The sequence below is a fragment of the Mesocricetus auratus genome, unplaced genomic scaffold (genome assembly GCF_017639785.1).
Source record: "Mesocricetus auratus isolate SY011 unplaced genomic scaffold, BCM_Maur_2.0 Super-Scaffold_100025, whole genome shotgun sequence".
Classification (NCBI taxonomy): Eukaryota; Metazoa; Chordata; class Mammalia; order Rodentia; family Cricetidae; genus Mesocricetus; species Mesocricetus auratus.
The window spans coordinates 1,038,199-1,062,308 of NW_024429206.1; the positions used below are offsets into that span (position 1 = coordinate 1,038,199).

Genomic DNA, 24,110 nt, shown 5'->3' on the forward strand with positions numbered 1-24,110 from the left:
TTTGACAAGGAAGCCAAAATTATACAATGTAAAAGAGAAAGCATGTCCAACAAATGGTGCTAACATAACTGGATGCTAGCATGTAGAAGATTGCAGATAGATTCATATCTATTGCCATGCACAAAACTCAAGTCCAATTGGATCAAAGACCTCAACATACATTCAGTTGCACTGAATCTGATAGAAGAGAAACTGGGAACTAATCTTGAATACATTGGCACAGGAGACAACTTCTTGAATATAAAATCAGTAGCTCAGAGATTGAGATCAACAGTTAATAAATGGGACCTCCTAAAACTGAGAAACTTCTCTAAGGCAAAGGACACTGTCAATAAGACAAAACAACAGCCTACAGAATGGGAAAAAATCTTCATCAACCTCACATCTGACAGAGGGTTGATCACCAAAATATATAAAGAACTCAAGAAATTTTACATCAAAATACCAAATAATCCGATTTAAAAATGGGGTGCAGATATAAACGTAATTCTCAACAGAAGAATCTCAAATGGTCAAAATAAAGTTAAAGAGTTTTTAAAAATTCTTAGTTACCAGAGAAATGCAAATCAAAATGACTCTGAAATACCTTTGTATACCTGTGAGAATGTTTAGGATCAAAAACACCAATGACAGCTTACGTTGGAGAAGTGCAGAGTAAGGGGAACACTCCTCCACTGCTGGTGGGAGTGCAAACTTGTTCAGCCACTTTGGAAATGAGTATGACAGTTCCTTAGAATAATCTCAAGTCCCAGATTTACCAACCTTGGTCATATACCCAATGGGTGCTCAATTATACCACAAGGACACATGCTCAACTATGTTCATAGCAGCATTATTCATAATAATCAGAACTTGGAAACAACCTAGATGCGCCTCAACTGAAGAATGGATAAGGAAAATGTGGTATATTTACACAATGGAGTATTAGTTGTAAAAAAAAATGACTTCATTAAATCTGCAGACAAATAGGTAGAACTAGAAGAAAAATCATTTTCAGTGAGGTAACCCAGACCCAGAAAGACAAACATGGTATGTACTCACTCATAAGTATATATTATGGGTAAAGTATAGGATAAGCAACCTACAATTCACAGCCCCAGAGAGGCTAGGTAACAAGGAGGGCCTAAAGAGGGATGCATGTGTTTCCCTGGGAAGGGGGAAATAGAAGAAATCTCCTGGGTAACCTGGGGACAGGGATAGGGGATGGAGTGATGGAAACTTGATGGATGTAGGTTGGGTGGGCTGGGCACAGGAAGCAGGTTGGAGGCAAGATGGAGGGTGAGAATAAGGAAAGAGAAACTTGATGCTGGGGCATTTTGGGGTTAGGGAGAAGCCTGGTGCCAGTCAAGACTTATAGCAATAATGGAGAGGGTGCCTGAACTCACCATCTACTGTAACCAAATTGGTGACTACCCTAATTGTCATCAGAGAGCCTTTATCTGGTAACTGATTGAAGCAGACACAGAGATCCACAGTCAAGCACTGGGCTGAGCTCTGGAAGTCCTGCTGAAGAAGGGGAGGAAGGATTGTAATAGCCAGGGGGATCAAGTTCATAACTGGGGAACCCACAGAGACAGCTGACCTAAGTTAGTGGGAGTACATGGACTCTGCACCAACAGTTAGGGAGCCTGCATGGGACCGACCCAGGCCCTCTGTGTGTGTATAAAATAGTTGTGTAGCTTGGTCTGTCTGTAAGGCTCCTAGCAGTGGGATCAGGACCTGTTCCTGTCTCTTAGCTGGCTTTTGGGAACCTGTTCCCCAGCCTTGGTGCAGGGGGAGGAACTTGGCTCTACCTCAGCCTTATGTGCCAATCTTTGTTCAAGCCCATGTGAGGGCTGTCCCTTTCTTAGTGGAGAAGAGGAGGAGTGGATGGAGGAAGGTAGTTGGGAGTGGGGGGGCAGGAGTGGGAGGAGAGGAGGGAGGGGGAACTGTGGTTATTCTGTAAAACAAGTGAAAAATGATAATAAAATTAAAGACTCCCACGGCTAAGCACTGAGCTGAACTCAAGAAAGCCAGTAACAGAGAGGGAGGACTGATGACCAAAGGGATTAAGACTGGGCTGGTTTAACCCCCAGGAACAGCTGACCTGACAAGAGTTAACTCTTGAATCCCAGGCTGATGCCTGGGAATCCAGCATGGGGCTGATCAAGACCCCCTGAGTGGGAGTGTCAGTGACGAGGCCTAGGCAATCCATGGGGCCTTTGGTAGTTGACCAGTATTTATTCCTGGCATACAAATGGACATTGGGTGCCCATCCCACAATGAGAGATGCACTCTCACCCTGGAATCTTGGGGGAGGTTCTAGGCCCTGTCCTGGATGAAATGACAGACTATGGACACCCCCATGGAAGAACTCACCTTCCCTGGGGAAAGGAGGGGTTATTGGGTGGGTGGTGGGAGGGGGTGGGAGGAGGGGAGGGAAAGGGAGAGGGAGGTGAGATTGACATGTGAAGAAGCTTTGTTTCTAATTTGAATTTAAATTTAATAAGAAATTTTTAATAAAAATATTAAAGAACTAAAAGAAAGAGATAGGAGATAAAAAGAACAGACAGAGACACTTTGCTAGGTGGTGGTCAGATGACAACAGCACAGCTTACTGCTTCAGGTCTGCTCCTTAAATACTTGTATTAACAACAGAAAAAGCACCCTACATTGTGATGTGAAAAAATGACAAAAACAAAAGTTTAAAAAAATAGACATTGAACATTAACTATACCAGAAGAATCGTGAAGACAACTGGAATTGGTCGCTGACTCCCCTTTGGGTTGCATTTAAGAATAAGAGCAGTCTCTGGGTGCTCGCCTCCAGGAACACGGCCATGGTGACAAATCCAGGAGGCATGGGATGTTCTCTCACAATGTTTCTTCTGTGCACCTTTGTGACCCTCACACCTATACTATCTTAATGAATCCTGTGGTAGGGCTCTATGTCTGTGTTGTGTGGCTCCTTTCATATTGGGCTCTGAGGTTGGGTTTTAGGCCTGCATTCCATGGGTGAGTTTGTGGTTCAATTTTATGGTTGGGTTTTTTTAATTTTAATTTTTAAAATTTTAAATTGCTTGTTTTACATGTCAATCCCAGTTCCCTCTCCCTCCCCTCCTCCTGCACCCCCCTCATCCCTCCCTCATCCACCCCACCAGCCTCCCACCCTATTGCCAATTCCTTCCACAGAGGGGATATCTAGAGTGTGTCATTTCACTCAGCGTAGGGTCCAGGCACTCCCCTAAGAGTCCAGGCTGAGAGAGCATCCCTCTCTGTGCCATGGACACATGATGTCTGTTTGTATTCGAGGGATAAACACTGATCCACTGCTCAGGGCCCCATAGGTTGCCCAGGCCTCCTCACTGACACTCACATTGGGGGGGGGGGTCTGGATCAGTCCCATGCTGACCTCCCCGCTGTCAGTCTGGGGTCCAAGAGCTCTCCCCTGTTCAGATCAGCTGTCTCTGCTGGTTTTGCCAGCCCATGGGTTTTATGTTGTGTTTTGTCTGTGACTTGGTTCTCTTTGTGTTTTATAGCTGCATTTCATGACTGGGTTCTGTATCTTGGTTCTATGGCGTGGTTTCATGCTGGATTCTGTCAATGGATTTTATGTCTGAGTTCTATAGTTGGGTTTGGGGCTTTGCTCCAAGGCTGGGTTTCATGGTAGAGTTTGTGTCTTGATTCTGCAGCTCAGTTTTTTGTTGGACTCTGTGGCTGGGTTTGGTGTCAGGCTCTATGCCTGGGGCTTGTGACTGGGTTTGTGGCTTGGCTCTGTGGTACTGGCTGTGCCTCATTGTGTTCAGATGGCTGACTAGAAGCTGCAGCTCACTGTACCCACCCAGCACAGGAAGATCATATCTCATATCAGTACCCATAAAAAGATGAAAGTTCAGAGTACACTTTCTCCTTGAATGCATATCGCTTTCACACCATCATAAAGTTGAAAATCGCTTTGCGAAACCATTGTAGACCAATGGTTAATCATTTAAGAACAAGATATAGATCCTTGCCTCACAATATGTCAGAAAAGGTTTGGGATTACATTTGATTATGTATGACCAAAAACGTTTTTAAAGGATGCCTCAAGCAAAAGCTAACTAACAGAATGGAAACAAAGCAGGACTGGATGGGCACATTTTGTTTTCTCTCACATGACAGGTGAATTCAGTTACAATACTGAAGTCATGAAGCCAGCTGTGACTTCCTTTGATCTTGTTGCCCTAGCCTCCTTAGTATGTGAGATTTGTCCTTAGGGTCTCAGCAAGAAAAGAGAATGGATGATTTGGATGATCTAGAGAGATGGTTCAGTTGTTAGGGGAGGACCTGGTTCAGTTGTCTCTGGATCACACACCTACACACAAAGACATAATTTTTCAGAATTTTAAAGGAAAGAGCAGAGATGAGCAAATGAATATAAGTATTGTTTAGGCGGAAGCTCTGCCTCAGTTCCCCTCCTCCCTCTCCAAACTCCACCCCTCAGAAAGCCCGCCAAAGAGCCGCTCCTCCCCTTGAGATGCTCAAGACCACGCCTCCAGCGTATTTAAGACCTGGACCCTAGCCCTACCACTTAACTTCTCTCCTATGTCCTCCAAGAGCCACCTAGGGGTTGCTTTGCTCTGTTATTAAACCTGGTTTTATCAATTCGGCTGAATTTAGTTTATTGTATTGGCAGAGAAATCCACAAGCAGAGCGTTTTCAACAATGCAAACAATGCAAACAATGCAAACAATGCAAAGTGTGTTTGCCAGTTTTTCATTGTTGTGATTAAGTATTGAGAGAACTACTCTGGAGTAGAGACTTGCGTGCTTCATGGTTTCAAATGGTCCATCTTTGGTTATTTGTCTCCACTATTCTGAATCTGAGGCAAGGCTAAACAGCACGATGGGGGCAGTGTATAGAGGTGGAGGCTGACCACATGACAGGAACAGGAAGCAGATGGGATGGGGGAACCGGAGATCACGTGGTCTTTTGGATATGAGTGGCCTCCTTGCTAGTGCCTCCCACTCAAACTGGCCCTGAATTGTTTTAAAGATTTATTTTATCTTTGATTATGTATATGTGGACTGGGAATATAGCACAATGGTGGGGTGTTTTCCTACCACAATTAAGAGCTGGCACAAAAAACTTAAGTGTCTCTGTGTTTGTTTATGTGTGTGAGTGTAGGCACCCGGAGTTGTGAAATCCTTTCAGACTTGGAGCTGGAGATGGTTGTGAGCTTCCTGGTGTAGGTGCCCAGACAAGAGCAGGATGAACTCCTTAGAGCGAGTGTATACAGGCCTAGGATAGAGGTCATTAGAATAGCACCTGGTTAGTTTGTAGAAAGCCCTGGTTTGATTCTGATATGCCTGACACAAAGGCAGGCAGATCTCTATGAGTACAAGGTCAGCCTGATCTACATAGAGAGTTTCAGAAAGCCAAAGCTACATAGTGAGACACTGTTTCAAATAAACATTCAAACATATGAGAACCAGATAAAATGAGCAACTCAATTGACTCATTACAACAGTGAAAAGAATTCAACCTTATGGTCACTCCAAGTTGCTAATTGTTAATAATAATTTAAAAAAAGTATGGAATCCTGCTTCAGCTTGCTCTTGCCAGTGGACATTGCTGCCTTTGGGACAGCATTTGGCTCCATGTAGCAGGAAGAAGAGTAGCAGGCTTGTTTTTTCAAGCTAGTCTTTCCACATTTGAGAATCCATATGGGAGAAATATGAGAAGCACAAATATTTGCAGATACCAAGCCTTGCCAGAGTGTCATGTTTCTATTTTGCTGGCACATGTGTTTAGTGAAAACAGGACAGTAGCAGATAGAATAGGTGACATGACCACTTAATATGGTTGAGTTCTCAAAAGAACTAAATAACTTTTCTTGTGGGAGTCCATTCTCTCTCTCCACATGGGGGTTCCAGAGATCAAACTCTGGTGGAAAGGCTTGGTGCAACCCTTTAGGTTTAAACAATATTTAGATCTAAATAACATGGATAGTTGTTTTGATGTAATATTTCATGTACAATTTATTTAATATTTTATTCTATTTATCTAGTAGGATACAGGAAGAATCCTCCCTCCACCGAGATAGGGGTTTTATGTGGCCCAAGCTGGCCTCCAATTCACAAGGTTGACCCTGAACTCTTGATCCCCTTGTGTCCATCTTCTGAGTACCGGGATTGCAGCTGTGGATCACCATGCCTGGTTTATGTGGTGCCAGGGATGGAACCCAAGGCTTCATGTGTGCTAGGTAGGCACCGTACCAGCAGTTATACTCAGCTTCTCTTTTCTCTTTTGAGACAGGGTCTCCCTATAGCTCAGGCTGCTCTTGAACATGTCTCCTTATTCTCAAATGCTGTAACTACAAGCATGTGTCACCACGCCCAGCAGGATTCGAGGTTTGTTTCTGGGCCTTTCTTGTGATTGAAAATTCTGCTAGGGTGCTGGGAAGATGGCTCAGTCAGTAAAGTGCTTGCCACAAAAACATGAGGCCCTGAGTCTAGATCCATAGCATCCGTGAAAAGGCAGATGTTGCAGCGTGTGCACATAATCCCAGCTCTAGAAAGAGCCAGAGGATCCTGAGGACAGTGTGTTTCTTCTGTTTTTTTTTTCTTTTTGCTTGTGTGTGTGTGGCCATCAGTGAGGGCACTTGAGTGAGCCCTTGGAAAGTCAGGAAAACCTCAAACAGGTGTTTCCTGATGGCTTCTCAACAAACCTGCCCACAGGGCCTTCACTTTTAGGAGTCCTCTGTCACCTTAACTGGTAAGTTGTTTGTCGTTATTGTGACAGAATACCTGACAAAAGCACCTTAAGGAAGAAGTGTTTATTTTGGCTCACAGGTTCTCTTCTGTTTGCACACTCTTTTCTCGTCTTCAGAACCCTGTCTCCTGGCCTCCCCCATCTACCTGCCACAGCATATCTGCTGTGGATCTCTCTCTCTCTCTCTCTCTCTCTCTCTCTCTCTCTCTCTCTCTCTCTCTCTCTCTCTTCCTTTCTTCCTTTCCCTTCCCCGTCTCCTCCCTTTCCCATTTGTCTCTTTCTCTCTTTCTTTCTGCATATCTATGTTGTTCACAAGTGCAAATGTGTGCACATCGTGTGAAGACAAGAGGACAACCTCAAATGAGGTTTATTATTTTTATTTTATGTGTATGGACACTTTGCCTGCATAAGTCTGTGCACCGTGTATGTGCAGTGCTTGCAGGGGCCAGAAGAGGGCATCAGATCCGTTGGAACTGGAATTATTAAACGTTGTTAGGTTCCATGAGTGTGCTGGGAGTTAAACCTAGGTCCTTTGGAAGAGAGTCAAAGCTCTTAACTACAGAGCTCGTTTTTTGAGATGGGGTCTCTCGTTGCCCTGGAACTTACTGACTTGGTTAGGTTGGCAGGCCAATAAGCTCCAGGGAATCCACCTCTCTCTACCTTCCTAGTGCTGGGATTACAAGCATATGCCACCATGACTGGCTGTGTGTGTGTGTGTGTGTGTGTGTGTGTGTGTGTGTGTGTGTGTGTGTGTTGTATATACTTGCTCATGTCCTTGTGGATGATAAGTAAAAATATCCCCTGGTAGAGGGTAACTCTGCTAATGCAATAAGTCAATCAAGCCAAATTTAAAGTCCAGGTTTTAATCTGACCAAAGCATTCCTGGGTGGTCTCGGAAAAGAGGGGATACCACATGCCTTTTCCTTAGGTGGCTGTTTAAAAAAATACCCTGTGGGCGTGGTCTTGAGCATCTCTGGGAGAGGAGCTGACCCTTGGTGGGCTCTCTGAGAGGCAGGGCCTGGAGTGGGAGGAGCAAGGCTGGAACTGAGCAGACTTCTGGCATCCAATTCAATCACTCTTACTTATTCTTTTAATTTTTTTTAGGTTATTCTTTTAATTTTTATTTTTAAAAATATAATGATATCATCCCCCTTTGATTGTCCTCATTCCAACCCCTCCCTTGTACCCTCTTGTTTTTTCTCAAATTTATGGCCTCTATTTATTTGTTACACAGACAGACAGACAGACAGACACACACACACACACACAACCTACTCAGTCCATATACTGTTACTTTATGTATAGGATCTCTTCATGACAAGATATCTTGCTGAGCCGTGAGCTCATCCATTCAGCTAGGCTAGCTGGCCAACGAGCTTCAGAGATCTGCCTGTTTCTGGCTCCTCTCCACCCACCCACCAGCGGTGTGATCACAGGTATACAACACTGCATCTAGCTTTGTATGTGATTGCTGGGCCTCCAGACTCAGATCCTCATGATTTTGCGGCAAGCCCTTTACCCATTGAGACAACTGCCAAGCCCTTCACAGCTGTATTTTTTTTTGTCTGAGTTCTTGAGATTGAACTTGTGTCCTTATGCTTGTAAGGCAAGCATTTTTACCCATTTTCCCCATGCTCTTCCGTGGACTGTCTAAGGTATATCCTATTGAGCTTTGGTTCACTGGCCTTAGGAAAGAGGCCCTTCCAATTAAAACATGCACCAAAACCCCCAGAACAGGGAACAGAAGAAGCATTGGCAGGAAGAAACTGTAAATTTCAAAAAAATACAAGTTATAACAATGAACTCATTCTCTCTTAAACGTAATGAGATGAATTTCTAATCGAAAGGATAGACTAATTCTCAAAATGAAAGCCAATCCACAGTGTGCATGGATTCATAGATTGTGCACATGGAGACCAGAAGTCTGTTAGGTATCTTCATCAATTGCTCTCCACAATTTTTTTAAAGACAGGGTCACTCCATGTATACCAATCTGGCCTGTTTATAGAGATCTTCCTGCCTCTGCCTCTCCCTCTGGAGTGCTGGCGTTAAATGCTTGCCCCACCATGCCTACTTTATACAATGCTACTTGTATTGTAGATGTATTCAGTGGAACTAGACTCCACAACTCTGCATTTTAATTGGTTGTGGTTTTCTGTAATGTTTTCTATCTGTTGCAAAGAGAAGTTTCCTCGATTAAGGGTGAAGATCACACTTACCTATGAATACAAAGATAAACTTTTAGAATGCAGGTAAGGATTATGTTGGTTTAGTAAAGAAGTATACATTCCTTCAAGATCCATGACTTCCTTAGCCCTAGGTATCTGGCTGTGTTTCTGGGACCAGATGTGGATTTCCTCTTTTTGAGTGGGTCTTAAATTCAATTTGAGATCTGTTGGTTGCTGCCAAGGTTTTCTTCTCACTACTGTCCTCTTAGGTCTTTAAAATTAAACTTATTCTCGGACAATCTCATAGCTATATACAATGCATTCTTATCACACTCACTCCCATCCTCTTATTCCCCCTTCCACCCTTGTCCATCGCCCTTTTCTCCAAGGCCCTCTCTTCCTTTGATTTTTGTCTTTCTCTTTGTTTTGTGACCCACTGATGTTTTTGCTTTGGGGCCCACTTTTACAGTAACACATTTGGGAGAGCAGAGTCCTCCTGGCATAACTGTCTCTTAAAGAGTCTCATCTTCAATCTTTATTTGCTACTGATGGGTGTGAAAACTGGTATGACCAGTATGGAATTCAGTGTTAGGGATACTACAAAGCCAGGAATGGAATATGACCCAGACATTCATGGGGATGTACCCAAAGGACTAGATCCCTTGACACAGATATTTCTTATCCAAGTTCATTGCTGCTCTATTCACAATAGCTAGTATTGCAGGAATTTAGCAGAGTCACTGTACCTGGGGTAGATGTTAGATTGAATAACCATTTTTTTAGAAGTTCTTTGATCTTGAAGAATCCTTGTGGAAAACAGCGATTGTTTCCCGTATTTGTAGAATTGTTTTGCTGAAGAGGCAGGCATTGTAGTTATCCCATGGCTTTGGTCACATAGACATCTCAGGCACACCTGAGGCTCTTGTATTATTGAAACAATACATAATAAAGCACTAGAGTCACGGGGGCATGTGATGCTGTCCTTTATAAGACATGTAAATTAGATTATGTACCTTGGTATGAGGAAATACTTTGTATAACTTTCAATAAATACTCCTTTGTTCAGGGTTCAGTCCATCAGAAGAGGCTGGACCTTCCTGTTGCCATATAGGCCTTAACATTTCATCTTGGAGTGCTTTCTTTCTTCAACTGACCCTGGAATACATGGTGCACCCTGACATTCAGGAATAGATGTATCCGTATGATCCAGCTATACTGTTCATGGGCATGTACCCAAAGGATTTGATGTCTTGACACAGATATTTCACATCCATGTTTATTGCTGCTCTAGTCACAATAGCTAGGAAACAGAATCATCCTAGGTGCCCATCAACAGGTGGACATGCACACAATAGAATTTTATTCAATAACCCATCCACGAAGGCAGAGTCCTTCTGGACAAATCATCTCTTAGAGTCCCTCCTCTTAACACAGTCACAATGACAATTAATGTTGCATGGCGAGTCCTGTGTGAGGCACAGCCAGCTGTTCCATCTGTTCTTGGGAGCATGAGGCCTGCACCGGCATTAGAGCAGACCCCATCTGAAAAATGAAAAAAAAAAGGGGGGGATGTAGAAGAGGAGAGGAGGGAAGGGAAAGAAAGGGGAGGGAGGGAAAGCCAAGGAAGTGATAAGTGAAACCACGAGAAAGAGAAAATAAAGAATAAATTCAGTATGAATTATGGAGGGGACTTGAGAGTCATAATAGATCCCTGCCTCAAACTTTACCACAACACCAGCTTCTGAGGAATCAAAGCTTCACAGATGAAACACAGACTCATAAAAATGTCAAACCCACATTTGCATGTTTCCCTCATATAATACTTTGCAAGTGGGAAATATATATATTTTAGGGGAATAAAAAAAGCCACAAAATATAACCAAGTCCAATTTCACAAAAACATAAATGGAACGGTGAACGGAAACATCATAAATCAAGTAAAGACACACAAACGGTGAGGGGCAGGAGGAGTGTGACTCAGGTCGTAGAACACCAGGTCAATTCTAGGGGCTGCAGAGACAGTTCAGCGGCTAACAGTCTATACTGCTCTAGCAGAAGCCTTGGGTTTGATTCTCAGCACCCACATCTGGTGACTCGCAACTAACCTGTGACTCCAGATCAAGGGGATCAGACACCTTCTTCAGGCCTTTGTGGGCACTGGACTCATGTAAATGTCCTCTGCTCCCAGAGACACCACTAATTAAACAACAACAAAACATTCAAACAAACAGCAACAACAACCCCAAACAAACAGGGCTGAGATGATGGTTAAGAGCACTGGCTGCTTGTTCTTCCACAGGACCTGAGTTTGATTTACCCTCCCAGCTACCTGTAACTCCAGTTCCAGGGGAACTCATGGCCTCCTCTAGCTACTGAGAACATCATGACACACATGGTACACAGACAGACATACAGGCAAAACAAACAAAGAAACAAACCAACAAAACAGAAATCCCTCAAAACCCATACACATAAAGTAATATAATAATTTAAAAATCAAGAAACAAATCTCTAATTTGAGATTTGTTTTTATATTGAAAAATAATTCCATTCCTAACCCCCCCAAAAGCCAAATGAACAAACAAACAAAAAACTTCAGTTGAGGAGATAGCTCAGTGAACAACTTTCCATGCAAGCATGAGGAATGAGAGTGATCCCCAAAATCCACAGAGAAAGACGGGTGTGGTCTGTAACTCCACACTGGGCGAGAAGCAGAAACAGACAGATGACGGGGTTGTGGAGCCAGCTAATTTAACTTGCCTAAAGAGTCACAGGCCAGTGAGAGACTCTCTCAAAAAAGCAAGTTTGGGGACCAGTGAGATGGCGAAGCAGGTAAAGGGATTTGCTACTAAGCCTGACAACCTGTGCTTGATCCCTGGAATCCACAGGGTGGGCAGAGAGAACTGATCACTGCAAGTTGTCCTCTTCTCCACTCGTGCCCGTGGTATCAGCACACACATGCACAAATGAATTGCATAAACCAATAGTATAATAACAGCTTATTAAAACACACACACACAAGGTGGGTAGCTCTTAAGGAATGACACCCCCTGGCCCTTCCCCATGTGCACACACATGAATACACACACACAACTTGTGCTGAAGATGTAGCTAAAAATGTAGGTGGGGCAATTAACTAGCACAGCACGAGGCTGGAATCTCCCGGGCTGTGTGTGTGTGTGTGTGTGTGTGTGTGTGTGTGTGTGTGCGCGCGTGTGCTCTTTGCATAAATACGGGAAAAATGACAACCACAAAAAGCACAAAAAGCCTTCCAGAAAAAGATTACAGATTGGCTTTTAAAGCACAGATGTGACAAAATGTAAATTAGAACAATTTACTAAAGCCTCTGATATTAGAGCTGTTTGGTAACAGTGGTGACAGTTTATGGGAAACCTTTGGCGCACTTATCAGAGTTATGCCTCCTTAAGCCTCTCTGGGTGACTTCACTTATGAACATTTCGTGCAGGAGACAGACACACTGCTTTGGAAACTTCTGTGCTAGATTATCCATTTGCTGTCCCTTGGGATAGAAGCAACACGGGGTTCATTAAGCGATGAGCTGCTCTCAGGTGTCTTGTTGTGCTGTCACAAGAAAGGGCAGGCAGGGTAGGAGGCTAGGGAGATGGTGGCGACTCAGTTGGTAAGAAAGCTTGCCATGAAAAAGTGAGGATCTGAGTTTGATACCCAGAACCTATATCTTAAAAGCCAGGCATGGAGTTGCATGTTTGCCACCCAAGCACTGTAATACTGGGGGCCTGGAGACAGGCCTTGTTGGCTTGTCATCCCAGTTTAATGAGCAACCATATCTTAAAACAACAAAACCAAACCAAACCTGAGGAACGACAGCTGAAGTTGACCTCTGATTTCTACAAACATGCACACACCCACACCCACACACTCATGATCTCTCCCTTCCACACCCATACAAGATGGCCAGGTACAGTGGTATCTGCCTGCAATCCCAGCAGTAGGGAGTCTGAGGTAGAAAGATAGGGGGGTCCAAGGCCATCCTGGGCTCCATGGCACGACTGTCTTAGACAAACACAGCAAAAGAAGGCGGTAAGAAGTGTCAGCCTGTGAGTAGCATAAAACCTCCGGGGCCTGGATATTTTAAATTGTCACATTAGTGGATACAAGAAAGAGAGGAAGGAAGGAAGACAACAAACCAACCCAAACCACTAGAAATATTTCCTTCCATGGCTCCAAGTGTCACTGTAAATTTGGGGAGTTCTGGTGAAGTCACCACATGTTACTGGGGAAACTGAGGTTCTTTCTGGGGCTTCTAGTCTTGTTAATAAAAAAAATTGAAAAGAACTTAGAAGAAAGGTCAATGACAGCTTTATTGGAGTTCAAAATAAAATGCAGATCTTGCTCTTCTGTGTTTGGTTGATATCCCTGGGAGGCCTGCTCTTTTCTGAAGGGAAACAAAGGAGCATTGGATTGGGGGATGGAATGCTGGCTAAATCCAGGAAGAGCAAGAGAGAAAACCATGCCACCAGGGAGGTCAGCCACACTGCAGAGGAGTACCTCATGTCAGGGAGGGAGGGCTAGAGAAAGAGGGAAGCCCAAAGTGTTAGGGAAGCCTGCTTAGAACACGGAGAAGAAGGAAAGCAGGCTGCAGGGTCACCAGAGCTGTGTAGGCAACAGCACAGAGTGCAGGGATTCTGAGGGGACAAGCACATTGGCTCATTGAGGGGACAATCAGTTCTCCTGTCTCTTTAGTATGGCTTGAGGTAGAGCTACCTTTTTAAGGGGTGTCCCTTAGCCAGGTGATTGACTTACCCACCTGGAATGCTAGGTCTCCACCAAGGCCAGAAATTCTATTCTCTGGTCCAGAAGGAAATGGTGTTACCCTAGTGGGCCTTTAATACTGTTTTAACATGGGAAGGCCTATGTAGATAACACATTCAGTAAAGTACTTGTGTAAGTATGAAGGCCTGAGTTTGAGTCCCACAGTGGTGATCATCTATAATCCCAATGCTGGGAGTGGCATTAAGATCTTAGGGACTCTTTGGCCAAGCAGCCTAGCCAAAACAGTGGGCTCCAGGCATAGCAAGAGACTCTAAAAAGTGTAAAGTAATAGAGGAAGACAACCAATGTTAATAGCCAGCATCCATATGCTGATACACACACACACACACACACACACACACAAATATACACACACATACATATACGCATACAAACATACATACAAATATACACATATACACACATACATATACACAAATATACACACATGCAAACATACATACACACATACAAACATATACACATACATATATACATATATACACACATATACACATACATACACACAAATTACACATACATACAAACATACATGTACACACATACAACATATACACACATTCAAACATATATACACATACATATATAAACATATACATACAAATATACACACACAAATATGTACACATACACACATACATACATATATATACATATACACACATACAAATGTACACACATACAAACATATACATACATACATATACACACAAATATACATACACATACAAACATACATATATATACACATACACACAAATTACACACACATACAAACATACACACAGAAACATATACACATACATACACATTTACACACATACAACATATACACACACATACAAACATACACACAGAAACATATACACATACATACACATTTACACACATACAACATATACACACACATACAAACATACACACACACATGAGTTTCTAGAAATATTAAGCTAAAAAAGGCTCAGGGTTTTGAAAAAGTTAAAAATAGAATGAACATGTGTTAATAACTTTCATCTTAAATGTTTTATCTTAAAAGCTCACCTGTTTCATGTGGTAAAGGCTTAGGCCCCTGTGCAGTAGGTGATGAGTCATGAGGGTTCATCCATTGATGGGCTAATAGCTTAATGTACTACTGGATAGGTAAAAATCTTAGAAGTGTCAGAGTCCCTCCCCGTCTCCTCTCTCTCTTTCTTTCTCTCTCCCTCTCCCTCCCTCTCCCTGCCTCCCCCCTCTCCCTCCTCTCTCCTCCCTCTCTCTCCTTTCCTCCTCTACTCTGAACTCAGCTATAAAATGTTTTTTTTTAAAGGATCCTTGTTGTAGGACATGACTTGACTATAACCCTTCCTATCTTGGCCTGTGACCTCAGGCCATTGAAACTGGATGGGTGCTGGGCTGGCAGGAGGCCTTGCCAGTATAAAGCAGTTATTCAGCCCTATGGTGCCGTGAGTCTGCTGCCTCTGGGAAAACTGGACAGGTTTATCCAGGAAAGATGAAGAAACCTCGCTCTCAGCTTTTCTGGGAATGCGGAAGGCTGAAGCACAGCAGGAGAGGATAGACAGGAGGCAAGAAGCAAGAAAGGAAAACAGGTTGCAAGGTCTCTGTGGTGGGTGGGAAGGCAGGATCCCACACCAACTGCCGCAGAGGGGGAGGTCCGAGTCAAATGTCTAGTCTCAGAGGTCCCCAGATGGACAGACAAACTCAAACACACACAGATACACACCGATGGAAACACATACATACAGAAACATATACACAGACACAGGTATGTATCAACATACACACAGTCACAGAAACACACAGATACACAGAATAAAAAATATACAGAAATGTAGCACACACGCAGAAATAGAGACACAGAGAAACATACATATCAATTCAAACAAACACACAGAAATGCACAGGCAGGCACACTGGCAGAAGCTTACATACATGTGCACAGAGATAGACATGTACACACAGAAACACTCAGATGTGACAGAGAAACACACAGGGGTAACAATCACACACAGCTACCTACCCAGTCCTGTGGACAGATGTCCCCAGGGACAGACACACCCTCACAACCACACAAAGTAGCACACAGGATCAGGCAGCAGACACAGGACCAGGAGGGAGTGCCCTTCTGGTGGTTCCCACCCCTGCCCCAACCCCCAGCAGCTTTGGGTGCATAAGGCCCTGTTCCAGGCTGTTTTGTCAGTAGAATGGATGGGGCTGGGAGTGGGTACTCTCCAGGGAGGCCAAGGAGGCAGGAAAAGAGAACCAGGAAAGAGAAGACTGTTTGGGGAGGAGTCAGGCAAGGCGGGTCTTTGACTAAACTGTAAAAGGATCTAGAAAAGGAAGCAAAGAACCTTCCAGGCAGAGGAAACTGTATAATCCTCTCCAACCCCATTCTCCTTGTGTGGACTCCTACTCTGGCCAAGTGGCGACAGTGGTCCCCTCTACATATCTTCAGCCCCCTCTTTGAAGACCAGCATGGTCATTTTCCTTTCCAAAGATGGGAATATTGGGTCCAGAGAGGCTGAGTCAGCTTTCAGAGTCACACAGCATCAAGTGATCTTTAACAGAAATCCCTCTCAGGACGGAGAACCCCCTAGACCCAGGAGAGAATAGAAATCTTGCTTGGTCAAGGCCATGCCAGGAAGGACAGGTGTGGGAAAAGCTGAGCGATCCACCTTCGGGTCTACAGCTATGCTGGGCTTAAGCCATAACCCTGCAGTCCATCCTTACAGAGCCGGGCAGGCAGGCAGAAAGAGTGGGCAACGGAGCACGGCAGGGGCCTGGGAAGGGCCTGATGGAAAGGGTTAATCCTGCAAGCAGATCTCTGCCCAGGGCACCCTGGTCTTTAGGATTTTCACTGTTGTTACCAGAACAACTTCTCACAAACCTGCCAGCGTGGTGGCATCTCAGCGTTCCCAGACACGCATGTGGCTGAGGTAGTACAATCACAAGTTGACAATGCATTTCTTCTTTGTTATATTTATTTTCTTGTTATGTGTGCCGTGACACTCATGTGGGGGTGAGAGGACAAGTTGTCTGAGTCCATTCTTTTTCTACCATGGGGTCCCACTATTGAACTCAATGTGTTGTCTGGGCAGCAATCACTTTTTTCCAGTGAGACATCTCATTGGCCTATTTTTTTTTAGATGTTGTCTCAAGTAGTTAAGTCTGGTCTTGAACTCGTTACGGTACCTATAAGATGATCTTGAACTCCTCATCTTCCTGATTCTACCACCTGAGTGCCAGGATAACAAATGTATGCCACTACAACTGGCCTGAAAATGAACTTTTAAATGGGTCCAGGGGTCAGGCCTATCATTGCAGCACTTAGAAGGGGGAGGCAGAAGACTCATGAGTTTGTGTCCAACTTGGGCTATATAGAGAAACTCTGTCTTGAGAAGAAGAAAAAAAAGGAAAAAAGAAAATGATTAGGAGGGGCTCTGGGTTCTATCCCTAACAACATTCTCTCTCTCTCTCTCTCTCTCTCTCTCTCTCTCTCTCTCTCTCTCTCTCTCTCTCTCACACACACACACACACACACACACACACACCAAACAGCAGGTAGAGTAATGCGTATCTTTAATCTCAGCACAGCCTAGACTACATAAAAAACTTGATAAGTAAAGTATCATATGAGTTGGGGGGATGGCTTAGTGGTTAAAGCACTTATTATAGAAAGTAGGAGAACCTGAGTTTGGATCTGCAGAGCCAGTATATGATGCCCATCTGTGATTCCTGTTTTGGAAGGTGGATACAGGGATCCTCAGAGTAAGCTAGCTAGCAAGACTAGCCACACTGGCCAACTCTGGGTTTGGTTAAGAGACCCCTGCCTCAATGAATAAGGTAGAGAAGAATGATCAAAGATGATTCTTAACATCAACTTAGGGTTTCCACATGCACACACACACTCATGCACAGGCACCCACACATATTACATGTCCACACACAAAAAACCCATGTGCACACACATATATAGACAAAAATAGAAAAATAAAACAACACACATTCTTACCCTATTGGAGGGCAGCTCACTCACTACACTCAAGTCCAAGTATATACAACAAGACACCACAGTCAGGGCTCAGAGTCTGGTCTGGGTATCAATATTCAGCAGGCATCACTGGGATGCAGGCTTATGCCTGCAAGTAACACCATGAGGACCATGTGGTGACTCCAGGCCCCAGATGATCCTGAGTCATCTCCCTTCTCAAGGTCCTTCATTTCCTCTCCTGTGCAATCTTGATTATCACAAGAAGTAACATAATTATGGGCTGATGAGATGGGTCAGGTAATAAAGTGCTTGGTGGAAATTCCTGGAACCCACGTGGTGCAAGGAAGCTCAGAACTGACTCTTGCAAGCTGCCTTATGACCCCTACAATAGACTGTGGCACAGAAGTGCCCCCGCAAACAAATATATATGAAAAAGAAATTGAAGCATCATAGTCACAGAGTTCAGAGGGCAGAATGTCTTCAGAGGTCAGGACAATGCCAAATTGTCCTGGCTAGCTTTATGTCAACTCAACACAAGCTATGGTGGTCAGAGGAAGGAACTTCAGTTGAGTAAATACCTACATGAGATCCAACTATAAGGCATTTTCTCAATAAGTGATCAATGGGGAGGGCTCAGACCATTATGGGTGGGGCCATCTCTGGGCTGGTGGTCCTAGGTTCTCTAAGAAAGCAGGCTGAGCAAGCCATGGAGAGCAAGTCAGTAAGCATCATCCTCCCCGGGCTCTGCATCAGCTCCTGCCTTCAGGATCCTGCCCTGTTTGAATGCTTGTCCTGACTCCATTTAATGGTTGTCCTGGCTCCCTACAATGTAGAAGTGTAAGTCAAATAAACCCTTTCCTCTCCAATGCACTTTTTGGTCATGGTGTCTCATAGCAGCAATAGAAACCCTAGCTAAGACAGTGATCATTTTTGAATGACTATTACTGCATTTAGCCAAGGCTTTTTGGGTCTAGGGTCCAGGCTCTAGGCCTGGCCACAATGAACCGAGGGTCTAGAGAAGATCAATATAGGTGTCTGCTTCAGCCTCTTAGTTGGAGGCTGTAATGGCTGATCTCAGCTATCAACTTGATGAAATCTAGACTCACCAGGGAGAGAGAGCTGTGACTATACCTCTCTGAGTGTCTTCTTTGGATGGAAGAGGGAAGACCTGTCCACTGTGGTGGCATGGGTCCCTGGCTGGGGATCCCAGGGTGTGTAAAAAGGGGATGTCGAGTTAAGCATCAGCATCCATCACTCTCTGTTCCTGGACTGCAGATGGAATGGGACCAGATGTCCCAGTCTCCCGCCACTGTGACCTCCCCTCAACTATAGACTGTGTATTTTGGAACTGTGAGCCAAAGTAAACCCTTTCTTCCTAAATTGGTTTTGCCAGAGTGTTTTATTGAAACGGCAGAAAAGTAATTAAGATGGAGGGGAAGAGGGGAGCAGCAAAGAGTTGCTTCCTGTGTCCTGTGCTTACCACCCCCCTTAGTAAGATGAGCCTAGAATGGGTGTGAAAGTTGGCCTGGCCTGTGAGTGTTGGGGTGGGGGGGGCAGTAATGGATACAGCTCAGTGGAAGAGTGCTGCTTTCCAACTGTGTAAGAAGCACTGGGAAACACACACACACACTAAAACAAACACACTAAAACACACACACACTAAAACACACACTAAAACACACACACTAAAACACACACACACTAAAACACACACACTAAAACACACACACTAAAACACACACACACTAAAACATACACAATAAAACACACACACATGTACACACATTAAAACACACACACTAAAACATACACATTAAAACACACACACTAAAATACACACACGCTAAAAACACACACATCAAAACACACACACTAAAACACACACACTAAAACACACACATGCACACGCACTAAAACCCACACATTAAAACCCACATATTAAAACACACACAATGCACTAAAACACACACATTAAAACACACACTAAAACATACACTAAAACACACACAATACACTAAAACACACACATCAAAACACAAACACTAAAACACATATACACACACTTTAAAGCACATACACATTAAAACACACACTAAAACACATACACACATGCACACACACACACAGAGGCACACACTGAAACATCTCATAAGGTGGCTCACACCTATAATCCTATAACCCCAGAGTTTAGGAATTAGTGGAGGCATTCGGATCAGAAGGTCAAGGTCATCCTCAGGTACATAGGGATTTTGAGGCCAACTTGACATATAAGAGATCCTGTCTCAAAAATAAAAATAACAAAGAACTGAAAAATGATAAAACAACACAAAAGAAACTCTGTAAGAAGAGAAACTGTGGGAGCCTCGATCTCCCAGCCTTCCTTAAGGCTCCCCTTCTGACAATATACATTGTGCGCACCAGTTTAGAAGTGGCCTGTTCTCTTGTGTCAGCTAGGCCTTGGCTTCCTCTGCTCCTCTACACCCTGTCCATTTTGTTTCTAAATCTTTCGAGTGTACCATCTTCCTCCCATCGACTTCTCCTTCCAGGCTGACAGCCTCCCATATTGTCCAGGCTTCCACATTGCTCCTCTCGGGCAACTCAGGCCCACCTTTACCCAGAGAGCCCTGGGAGACTTTTGTGGTAGAACCTACACTGCTTCCCCTGATAGTACTTTTAGTTACATTTAAATTTGTTTATTTTGTGCACACTGGTGTATGTGTGAGTGCACTTATGGAAGTCAAGACAAAACTTGTGGGAGTTGGCTCTCTTAGTCTACAGTGGAGGTCCTGGGGATTGAACTGGGATTGCCAGGCTTGGTGGCAGACATCTTCACTGCTGAGCCATCTTGCCAGCCCTGATGCTCCTTTTAGTTCTTCCATTTACTCAGCTCCAAAGAGCCGGAGTAGCCTCTTCCAAGGACACCTAACTGCTCTCAGGTTGGGAACCAGGCCTAGAGATGCAAATGAGAGGCTGACCACCCCATCCTTCTTCAGCATTCCTGTTTTGACTGTAATTGCCACTGAAAAATTCTCCCTGGCCCTGGCCCTGGCCCTGGCCCTGGCCCACCCAAATCCTCCACTTCTCTGTGGACCTCAGGTTTGCACCCCACGTTACTATCAATATAAGCGCTGTCATGCTCTGAGTACCTGGGAGTGTCCTCTTTCTTCCACACAGGCAGCACAAACTTCAGAGGGACAGGTAGGAGAATTGCTGAGTTTGAGGTCCGGAGGGCATAAATAGAAAGACCTTGTCTCAAAAATCCAGGGAGAAAATAATGCATGAATGTGTATAATGGGTGGTACATTCAAGGATGGGAACACTCTGAGGAAGGGACTGAAAACTGAACTCCCAGTGACAGGTTCCATTGACCAGGAAGACCTCAACTTCCTGCATCGGGCCTTGGATTTGCCCTGAGATATACAGAGCACTGGATTTTTATTTTATTTTATTTTGAGTCAGGGTTTCCTGTAGCTCAGATCAGCTTCCATGGCTTCTTGAGTGTTGGAATCATTATCATCCTTGGTTCATGTGGTACTGGGGATTGAACCCGGTGTTCCTGTAAGCTAGACAAGCAGTTTCTCAACTGAGCTACACTCCCAAGCCCAGTCCTCCCATGTAGGTTTGACGTCTTCAAAGATGATGTTTTCAAAGCTTTTAGAAGCCTCTGCCCTGCTATTGGCAACTGCTTGCCCTAGAATTGCCTTTCCTTGGTTGCACTAGGCAAGGAGAGGCTCAATCTCCTGCATTGCCCTGGGTCAAACAGAGGCAACAGCTATTACCCACACAGACCTGTATCTCAGCTTCATCGCCTACGAGAATCTCGTCTGACCCTTGCACCGCACAAAACTACAGCTGACATATTCATACCACCACCTTTCTGCCCCTCAGTCCTGCGGTCAGTCCCTCAGTAAGCCTAGGCCCCATGATCCTCTAGGTTGGTCTGACAGACTCCAACTACTCAGGTATTGGGGTGCTGAGGCCTTTGGAAGGATCCAAGCAGTGCAACTGCAAAACGGGATGCAGGCAGAAGAGCAAGCGAGAGCATCACAAAGAAGAGATCTGGGACCGGAAAGCGGGAACCAGAAGTGGATCAGAAGAAGCAGTAGCCTGGGAGATCGCCCAGCAGGTGCTGCTGGGTTAAAAGGTCAGAGATAAGGTGCCGCAGAAATCCACAGCTTGCTTGGAGAAAAGCCAGGTGCCCCGAAGGGCCGGAGTTGGGGGCGGGGCCCGAAAAAACCGGACTGGGGCTGGGGCGGGGGCGGGGCTGGGGCGGGGCGGGGGCGGGGATGGAGGCGGGGGCCGGGAAGGGCATCGTTGGGGGACGACGGACCAGGCCTATGAAGTGAGAGGAAGAGCCTGAAAGCGGGGTTTAGAGGGAGGCGAGGCAGAGCAGGGTAGAGGTCTGAGTGGATTTGGGGGCGGGTCCTCGCGGCTCCGGCTTGGGGGCCGAGGGCAGCGGCTCATAGACTGGAGGCGGGGTCTCATGTTGCAGCGCTAGGGGTTGAGGGCGTGGTCTGGCGGCGGCGGCGGAGTGTGGGGCGGGATCTAGGGAGGGGCCTGGTGGCGTGGGGGCGAGGCCAGGACGCGGGTTGGGCAGTTTAGGGTTCAGGGGTCTTAAACAGAACAGTTTTGCGCGCACTGAAGTCACGCCCCCTCCGCGCGCAAACCACGCCCAAGCCCCCATCAAACTCCTCCCGGAGGCCCCCTCCGGCTCTATTTCCTCCCTCGTGGGTGGAGGCCCTGTGTACAGCAGAGTCCCTGGGTCCAGCGCCTTCAGCCGCGTGTGTATTGCATCTTCGGTTTCGCTGATCTCCACCCGCCTGGGCCTGCACCCCCAGGTAAGCGAGTGCCCCACTCTGGGGACGCCGCCCTAGAAGCAACCCTCGCGACGATCTCCAGATTCATCTCCCGGGCCAAGACCAACTGGGCTCGGCCCCAAGATAGGGTCAATGACCTCCACATCATTCCTCCCACAAGGTACTTTCCCAGGGTTTCTCAGCTGAGCGGGGCTCGGGCTACCTTTTCCAGAGAGCCCTGGGCCCCCCGAGGACGAAGGCGAAGGCGAAGGTGAGCGTGACTGGAAAACTCACGGGAGCGAATGGGGGTTATCGTGGCTCCGTGACGCGGGGAATCCGGATGTATGAACGGGCACTGCGTCACAGGAGTGTCTGTCACCGGAGAATCGGTGCGGAGCGCCTGCTGGGTGCCACAGACGGGCGATGGCCGAGGGCCCTGTTTCGGAGCCGCGTAGACCGGCCTCTAAGAAACAAAGTCCTTAGCAGCTGGTGCCAGCGTGTAATGCACACATCCGAATACTGGTGATAGCGGCTTAGAGTGTTGGGAGGGCGCCCAACCTATCGTGATGGCACCTGCTATGGAGAGCTTTCTGGGCCCAGGCTGCACGATCCTGGGGAAATTCCCAGGTTGGCGTGTTTGCAGACCAGAAAAAGAGGTTGACATATCCGGAGTGTATACAGGGAAGAAAGGAGGTAGGGAGTGGTTGGCAAGGGCTTGGAAGACAATGAGGAGGCCACAATTCCATTCTCAGGGCTGTGGGTACGAGGGATGCTTAAGCCAGCAAGTAACAGCCATCTGATTGTGTCTTGAGAGGAAGATTCTGCAGCCAGTATGTGGGGGAAGGTTGAAAAGACACGCGGGCAGATGGAGTTGGCTGGGCCACCGATGGAAGGTGTGTAAAGTGATAAGAAGTTAGAACTTCTTTGTTTACTCCCAGAAGACTTGTGTTTCATGCATGTTTGGGAGTGGAAAGGCCTGTGTGGAAACAGAGCTGGGCTTCTGGGGCCAGGGAAGGGGCCTTATTTTTTCTTTAGGGCTAAGTTGAATATAGGGTCTCATACGAGGGGAGCATTCCACCACTGAAACACTTGGGTTGCTTCCTACCTTTAAGTATGTGTGCTTATACACACGTGGTGCATGTGTGTGGACATGTGTGTGTGCATGCATGCGTGTGTGACATCAATTGTGTGGAGGCCAGAGGTTGACTTCTTATGTCCTCCCCAGTCACTCTCCACCTTATTTCTGCTACAGGGTCTCTTACTGAACCAGGAGCTTGCTGTTCTGGCAAAACAAGCCACCGGCTTCCCCCACCCCCACTCCCGCCCCTACTCCACCGGAGTTACAGGCACATATCACAATGCCCAGTTTTTACGTGGGTCCCGGGGATCTGAACGCAGGTTCTCATGCTTGCACAGCAAGCACCTAGCCCTTATGTTTTCTTTTGAGACGACAGTCTCACTAACTCGTTCATGTTGGCCTTGAACTCATTCTGTAGGCCTGGCAGGCCTTGAACTTTCAGTCCTCAGATCTCAGTTTGTCAGGTAGCTGGGATGACAGATGAGCCATAGGTCTGGCCATGGAGAAGCCCTTTATTTCTGGGAAGAGAGCCTTAAA

The 24,110-nt window shown here is 45.7% G+C and overlaps 1 protein-coding gene across 2 annotated transcripts in view; it reads left to right on the plus strand.

Annotated features, from left to right (window-relative positions):
• Positions 1-22,291: 22,291 nt before the first annotated feature.
• Cers4 (ceramide synthase 4) overlaps positions 22,292-24,110 on the plus strand; it is a 31,746-nt gene continuing 29,927 nt past the window's right edge. Inside the window, exons 1-2 of one of the 2 annotated variants that reach the window (XM_021236088.2) lie at positions 22,292-22,537; positions 22,677-22,766. The gene's annotated coding sequence lies outside the window, so the exon portion shown is untranslated. The remainder of the gene's footprint in view (positions 22,538-22,676; positions 22,767-24,110) is intronic. The other variant, XM_005085292.4, reaches the window with a different exon arrangement.